At 34.1% G+C, this 8,456-nt stretch overlaps 1 long non-coding RNA gene across 1 annotated transcript; it reads right to left on the bottom strand.

Annotated features, from left to right (window-relative positions):
- Positions 1-4,674: 4,674 nt before the first annotated feature.
- LOC149501346 (uncharacterized) lies at positions 4,675-7,221 on the bottom strand. The gene is made up of 3 exons (XR_016324317.1): positions 6,862-7,221; positions 6,284-6,404; positions 4,675-6,192 (listed from the first exon to the last, which is right to left on the bottom strand). It is a non-coding gene; the product is annotated as an uncharacterized LOC149501346 (long non-coding RNA).
- Between the last annotated feature and the right edge of the window lie 1,235 nt (positions 7,222-8,456).

The following is an 8,456-nucleotide window of genomic DNA, read 5'->3' as shown; positions in this document are numbered from 1 at the left end:
ATATAGATTATGAAGAACTCCAACCTAACAACGTATCGCTTCTAACGCAGCGATAAACAACGCAGTTTATAAAACCTCAACAAACAATATCAAAGTAAACATTAATGTCATGAATTAATATCATTTTTTTTTTATTTCCCTTGTAGGCAGACGAGCATACGGCCCACCTGATGGTGAGTGGTTACCGTCGCCCATGGACTTCAGCAATGCCAGGGGCAGAGCCAAGCCGCTGTCTACCGTTTAATACTCTCCACAAGCCTCGTTAGAAGAAGGACATGTCATAGCGCTCGGGAAACACCGTGGAGGGGAGCTCATTCCATAGCCGGATGGTACGTGGCAAAAAAGGACCTCTGGAAACGCACTGTGGATGATCGCAGTGGCTCCAGGTAGTATGGATGAACTCTACTCCGGTGCCTCTACTGCCATGCACTCGTCCAGTATCTAAGCAATAAAAAAAGCTTTGTGGTTTCAATTATGCACAAGCTAGATTCAGAGGACGTACGAATTCGACTTTGAAAGTCATTTACCTTCCAAAATTGAATTTCGACCAAAATTTGAATAAATTTTCGGACAAGCTTTTTTTCAAAGCTTCACAAACACAATGAACACTGTTTTGTTTGGACGGCAGTATTAGAGATGGCGATAGTCTCGGTTTTATGAATTATGATTACTATTTCGTTTTTTGATTGAGCAATCGTGATGTAAATGATGACGTCATTGCCACTTTGAGGTCGATGTCCCAATAAGGTATGTAAAAATTTTGCTTCAAACCGGAATAGATGATTGCTTTCCGGCCGACTTAGCGAAGATGTAAACGATTACAGACTCACAGTTTATCTGCATTCTATATGCACTTTATATTCTATCAACCCGGGATCATGGCGTTTGCGACACCTCGAAAAATCGAGAACTTTTTCAAATCGAAAATCATAGGAATAACCCCTTTAATTAATAGTGTTTAAAATCTATTATTCCTTGCGGGCGCTCGACACAGTAATCTTACTTTTGTAGTGACAATTTTTCGATTCAAGCTAAATCATTAATCTTTTTAGGTAAAGTAACAAAAATCGTGCTTAAAAAAGTTTGAAAAACATCAGTTTATCCAAACGCTATTTTATTATAACTCTATGTTATACTTTCCGGTTTTAGTGATGGCATATTATGCATACACTGAATAAACATTAAACCCTTTCGGCGCCTTAACTCGGGTTACCCTGAATTATAGCATATGATCGGTTTGAAGGCCAGTGGAGGGAGGTGTAAAAGGCAATAATTTATTGCAAATGGCGCGTCCCAGAACGGAATAGAGACGGGACTGCTAGGCTTAGGCTAAGAAGTTGCGAATAAATAAAAAGGCTTCATTTTTATATTATACTAGCTGACCCGGCAGACTTCGTAGTGCCTTAATCGATAAATAAAAGACACATCAAAGGAAAAACAAAATTGTTTGTTTTTATATAATTCCGAGCTTTTTTATATTTTCTCACATCTTAAACCTTCCCTGGACTTCCACGAATAATTCAAGACCAAAATTAGCCAAATCGGTCCAGCCGTTCTCGAGTTTTAGCGAGACTAACGAACAGCAGTTTATTTTATATATAGAGATTATTTAAGGTCTAACGTTTTAATCCAGCGTTTAGGGATAAGTATTGTAACTTTTTCGTTACATTAACCAGTCATCTGCTTTCCTGAAATTTTCTACTACATCAAAATAAACTTCCTCTTCCCAAAATATATTATTAATACATTTATATGGGTTCTTGTTATATTAAACTTGAACTGTTATTAAACCAGAAATTAATTTAATATATCGTTTTTGTCTCGCGTGTTTTTGGCAAAAACCTCGTATTTATTTTAAAATATATCTCAAAAGCTAATAAAAATACAGCCGAAAACAATTCGATACATTTATCGAACGCATTCGCATCCCTATTACCCGAACGCGCATTCTGATATTTTATACGGCCAAATCTATTGACACCCCGCGCCACCCTCGCCGAGTTAACACGCAAATAAAAGAAGCAATCCGAAAGACGAGCAGGGCTCAACCGAAATTGGACGTTGTATTTAAATAGAAATACAAAAGCGAATATTATACGGAAAAAAAAAATTCTGTATACGAACCATGTACAATGATATTTTATTACGCATAACATATTCTGTTTGTAACGTTTGAGTGTCTGTTTATATATATTTTTTCCTTTTATGCCGTCGAGACGAGAGTTGTTACAAGAACGGGAATGTTTTATATACAACAAAATTTATATTATGTATAATAAATGATGTACTTAAGAATTTATTTTTCCGAATCACAAATCGCACTTAGCGCTCTTTTTAATTATGTCCATTAAAAGCTTAATTAACATTACAGGCTTATGCCAAATGGAATATTGGTTGGTATATTCAGTAGAATCTTACTGTCAATTTGCAATTAAATTATTAAAATTGCACACAGTGACACAATGAGTTTATGAAATTCATAAATGTAGTGTACGAATGATAATTGCGATTATTCTTATTTTTATTGTTTACATGGGTGGACGATCTCACGACCCATCTGGAGTTAAGTGGATACCGGAGCCCATAGACATTTCGAATGTAAATCCTGCCACTTACCTTGAGACATGAGTTCTAAGGTTTCAATTTTATAGTACAGCGCCTTCCTCATCCTTAAAACCAAAACGTATTACTGCTTCACGGTAGAAATAGGCAGATTAGTGGTACCTACCCGTATGGGCTCACAAGAAGTCCTACCACCATTTCTTACGCTAATTACAACCATGCGTATTTAATTTTTAATAAGCGATGCTATTCCTTTAACGTCGAAATCAATCGTGAGCATTTGTTAAGTACCTACGTATTTCATTAGAAAAATTGGTACCTGCCAGCGCGATTCGAAAACTGTTGCATCGCTTGATACGAAATATTTTGGAATCATCTTTAAATAGAAAATACTTTAGTAAAATTGAGTGCCATGAAATTATCAACATTATTGTTGGTTGCGCAATCGAATGGAACTATTTCTATAAAAAAAGAGACTAGGATGGGTAGGGAAACGACTAATTAGATTGGCAGAATCAAATGTAGCACATCTGTAGCTTATACTCAGCCACGGCGTAGCAAGGATCTACGACTTTATAATTTCACCTTCAATATTATTTGGTAGGCAGCAGGTTGGTTCTAACCCTGGCATTGCCGACGTCTATGGGCGACGGTAACCACTCACCATCGGGTGTGCCGTAAGCTCGTCTGCCTATAAGGTCAATAAATTTTTTTTCAACCAAAACACATATTCCGAATAAAAAACATTAACAATCATTATGCAACATTATATTATTGTAATAATCAGAATATATAATACCAAGAAACAAAATAATCTCCTGGAATTGTTACCGACAAAAATTTATACGCTATTTCTCTACCAAATTCATCTAAGAAATGTATTTTTAAGGAAAACGTCAAGAGATCCAGTATTTTTCCTTCCAGCGGTTTGATTTTCTTCCGCAAGGTGGTATAAAGTAAAAAGTTAATCAAACTTTAGCTCGGATACTATTCACACAGTTCAATAGCAGAAGTTTTTATGTTAAAATCAATGTAGTTTTAAGTACTTATCGACTCGAAGTCAGCTGTAGAAGCCCGGATCCAGGTAGATCCTGCAATTTACTACTGCAAAGAGATTTAATATAGCTTCTATTCTAACGCAGTTTTTTTTTATTGCGTAGCTGAGTGGACGAGCTCACAGCCCACCTGGTGTTAAGTGGTTACTGGAGCCTATAGACATCTACAACGTAAATGCGCCACCCACCTTGAGATATCAGTTCTAAGGTCTCAGTATAGTTACAACGGCTGCCCTGCCCTTCAAACCGAAACGCATTATTGCTTCACGGCAGAAATAGGCAGGGTGGTGGTACCTACCCGTGCATGTCTCAAGGTGGGTGGCGGCATTTACGTTGTACTCGTAGACGTCTATGGGCTCCGGTAACCACTTAACAACAGGTGGGCCGTGAGCTCGTTCATCTATCTAAGCAATAAAAAAAAAAAGTGTGTGTGCAAGTCACACACGGTAGAAGTGAAACTTATATAAAATTAATATAATCGTAAGGGTCAATCACTCTGCAGTGCAATGGAGAGCCTCACACTGGGGGAACTGCATAATCACGGTATTTCTACGCTAGGTAAGTATAATTTAGCAAGAGAAATACGAGAACGTTTATCAACTGTGTAACATCTCGTCACCGCGATTCAGGAATTGTTGAACTTACGTGCAGCGACATCTGTTGATAACAAACTAAATAGAAATAAAAGTATCTCAGAGCGCTCCGAGAGCCACGACAGCGTGCACGGACATAGATTATACACTTAATTAGATTATACACTTAATATATTAGAGATAGATGCGCAACTCTCATTTTTATTTTTGCTTTAGTTAAAGCCCGGTCCAGCAGGCGTCGCTACGGTCGATTATTAGTCTCCCTACCCCCCACCAGGTGGCTTTTTTAGTAATTTTAATATTTTTAATAACTCTCTTTATGAAAAAATCTTATCGTTTAGAATCGCTGAAATTCCCGGTAGTACTTATGAGATATTAAGGAATGTTTGATTGTGTTCAGCATTCTAATCGATAAGATCTTTTCATACAGAGAGAAAACAGTTTTTTAAAATAAAAAGCTGTAATTCTCTGTAAGCTATTTAATTTCCCTATATTACAAACAATTTTCTGTTAAAAGATTGTATGAACGTACAATTGTATAAAATTTCGAATAACAATAACTCCTCTAGATTAATCCTACTAGCGTACTTATTAACATTAAATCGAAAGTTATCTAAAAGTTAATTAAGTCTAGATAATCAAATCATTCAATGTCAATTAAGTCATTTGTGCGAAATATAAACATGTCAGCTTTCCATTACAAACATAGTAGACAATTTGAATCAAATTTAATAAATTTGTTTCTTAACGATAGCAGTTCTTGCTTAAAGTTGATCGTGACAGATCATGACCTTGTATGAAAATATTACATCTATAAACACTACCTATGCTTCGTCATACAATAATTGTCATTTAAACTAGCATTGTAGAGATAATACACACACTAAAGTGAATACTAAATTATTCTTAGCATTCTTATAAACATTTAGAAATTTAAGAAACGATTAACCCACAATCATGTTCATAACATGTGACATTTTGTTCTGCACAAACGTTTTGTTACATGATTTGAAAAACAAAAAAAAACAAAAAATGTTTAAAAAATGTAAAGATGATTTAAAGTACTCTTAAATATTGATAGTTTGTACTTAATGACGCTTATAGTAATCTTAGACATGATTACAATAGTTATACTTTTATTCCCTATCTAAATTATTTCTATTCTGACGTTTCTGATGCTTTAGCTTTGGTAATACTAGATGAAACAAACAGCAGATTGAAAGAAAATCATCTTAAAGTTAATTACATTCATTACAAACCATTAGTTTGCATTTTGTTACAAAAGAAACTGATGTTCATTACATGCAAATGAATTATAAACATACACATGCAAACATAAAATGTAAATTTATCTTTTAATCCAAATTAAATGTACATTAATATTACATCTAAATAATAGAAAGGGTTTCGAAAATTTTTATTGCACTCAACAGCAGACCAGCATGCAACCCGGCTCATGATAAGTGGTCACCAGTGCTTATAAACTTCAGCAGTGCCATAGGGGTTGCTGTCTATAAATTAAGTTTTAATAAATTATTAATATACTCAAGTCACAAGCATATTGATTTCACATAATGAAAATGTAAGAAACATAATCATGTTTGGGCATTTTCATTTATATCTGCTCATACAGAAAACACAACTTAGCAAATATATTCCACAGTTAATCTAAATAATTGCAAATAATGCTTTTGAAGACCATTGACTTTTGATCATTAATTAAAATCATCTTCTCGTAGAATTTACAAAAGGTTATTTACAAAAATTTATATCAGTATTTTCATATATTACTAACTTACTAATTACAGCTATTCAAACATAATACTATAACTATAAGAACTAAACAACCTATTTTAAAACAAAAGTGGCATCAATTTAGTTCTTATGAACTATTTCAATTATTAATTTATAAATTATAAACATATTTAAAAAAAATTAAGATCCCTTGTGAGTTCACGTTCCTTGCTGAATCAGTTTCTCTTCTGAAACGGAGAAACAAAGTATCTTAAGTATGTAACAAATATTGAAAAAATACGACCAGGAAAAATTTTGTGTTAATGTAATCATACTTACAAATTAATATATTACATAACACGTTCTGGTTCAAATATAGTGCATCAATCTTTTCATGTTTCAGACATTTTAGTGCTCCTTATAATTTTTCCATAAAATTTTGTCATTATCAAACCTTCGTCTACAAAAATAAAAACATTATTTTATATTGGGTAGAAGGATGAACGTGGTCACAGGCCACTTGGTGTAACTTGGTTATCAAACACCAGGAAACAAAACGTGAATGCCATCATCTAACTTTGGATGTTAGATCAATTGTGCTGTATTTTATTTAAACAGGAAATCATGACTGATTGATCATTCCAAAAAAACTAGTTCGGGCCCACTTGACAATAAGCACATAATACGCTGAGTTGCAAAACATAAATACTGCCACCCACTCGGGACAATTTTATTATCTGAGGTGTGTGTGTGATAGTACGAGACTTAATACCGACTGTTTTGATCAAAACTTAACATATATGATAGCTAGGCAGCAGAAATAGGAAGGACCATTAGTTGGTGCTAATTCATTTAATTATATTATGAATAATAATTCTGTTAGCAAATAATATACCGGAAAAATAGTGTAAACTCACCGTTATCAAGGCATCCGAAATAGCATTTCATTTTCGATCTTGAGGCATGCTGATTTTTAATAATAAACTTTCTGAAATGAAAATAGTTACACTGGCTTACGAAACGCTAACGAAGAAAAAAGTATTGGAGCCAAGTTATGTCTAAAGAGAATTCAAAACAGAGTTTCTCAATGTCTAATCGTCTAATATTCTCACAAAGCTAAAAGTTGCTCTAAATTAATACTACAACGTAAAATAACTCAAAACAAAACAAAAAAAAAAACGATTTAAAAAATTAAAGCGTTATGTACGACATTTTGAAAACTTTTTTTTTTTTTTGAGATTGTTTTATTGGCCCTGGAGTTTTGAAAACTTCAAAGCAGTGTTTCCACTTACGTTTTTTTTACCACATTTTACCCTAGTTTCTTTTGAATTTATCCCTAAAATTTCCTAAACAACTTTCATAAATCCTTTATATAGAAAGCATAAATAAAATACAGAAAATAAACCACAGCATATTATTTAATGTAGGTATATATAATCTAAACGCCCCCAGAAGATCATAGATCTATAGGATTAGAATTTTCAAGGAAGTCGACGCATTGCTTTTATATTCTTTTGCTGCACGCAACCTAACACTGTTCGGTTCTAAAATTAAGCAATTGTTTGCTGGCATTCCCAACTTTCTATGAAGCAAGTCGTTCAGGGTTTCGTTAGAAAGCCTGTTTCTTTTGTCAGTTTTTACATTTGAGAACACTGAATAATCTTTCTACCTCAGTCTTTGAAGAAGGAACTGCTAGCAAAAGCGAAATGACAATTACAAGGTTTTCGTAAATGAAATTACCATGATAATCTTTCATGGTACATGAAGTACCTGTATATTACAATACAAGTAAGTTCTGGTGACATCAACGAAAATAGGTAAATAAAAATTTGGCGGATTATACTTATTGGGATTCTGGGGAATCCCTAAGAAAAAAGCAGTGGCTTAATCTATGATTTACTTTACTAGAGGGTTACTGTTGAATCAAACCTTCTTTATAGTTTTTATACACAACTCTGTTTTATTCTTTTACTTGTCAACTCGACTTAATGTCATTCTCTCCATAAAATAAAATGTTCATTGTTTTACTTTAATTATCGTTTATTTTAAAATTCACAACAGTTACTAGTATAGGCTTTGCTTTTTACCCCGAAATATCCTAAATCCTGGTATTTTTAAAATTGTCTTTATCATCCAAAATATCAGCTATTTTTCCCTAAAAAAGGGAGAATTCCCTAAAAGTGGAAGCACTGCTTCAAAGTACGCTAACATTTTTATTGAGTCAGAACTCGTATCTGCCATCTAGTGAGTTTATTAGTTCATTAAGGCCAAAACGTTTCAAAAATGACCTCGCCGGTTCCTAAAGATGACGCTAGTTGAATGTTCTTTTCCTTTGTATGGGAGTTGCACCCCCCACGGACGTCAAAAACACACTGAACTAGTCGGGGAAGCGAGACCGTGTGGAGCGCTACGTGATTTGTCGGCGCCGCTTGGAGCCGCTTCGGCAAGCCAATCGCGGCACACTTATTTTTTCGTTTCGTTTCATCGAATTTGAAATCAGAACGATTCTAAA

This window comes from Bombyx mandarina, chromosome 16 (assembly GCF_030267445.1).
Source record: "Bombyx mandarina strain Sakado chromosome 16, ASM3026744v2".
NCBI lineage: Eukaryota > Metazoa > Arthropoda > Insecta > Lepidoptera > Bombycidae > Bombyx > Bombyx mandarina.
Note: the sequence above shows the minus strand (reverse complement) of the source record. Positions and strands in the feature narration are given on the sequence as shown.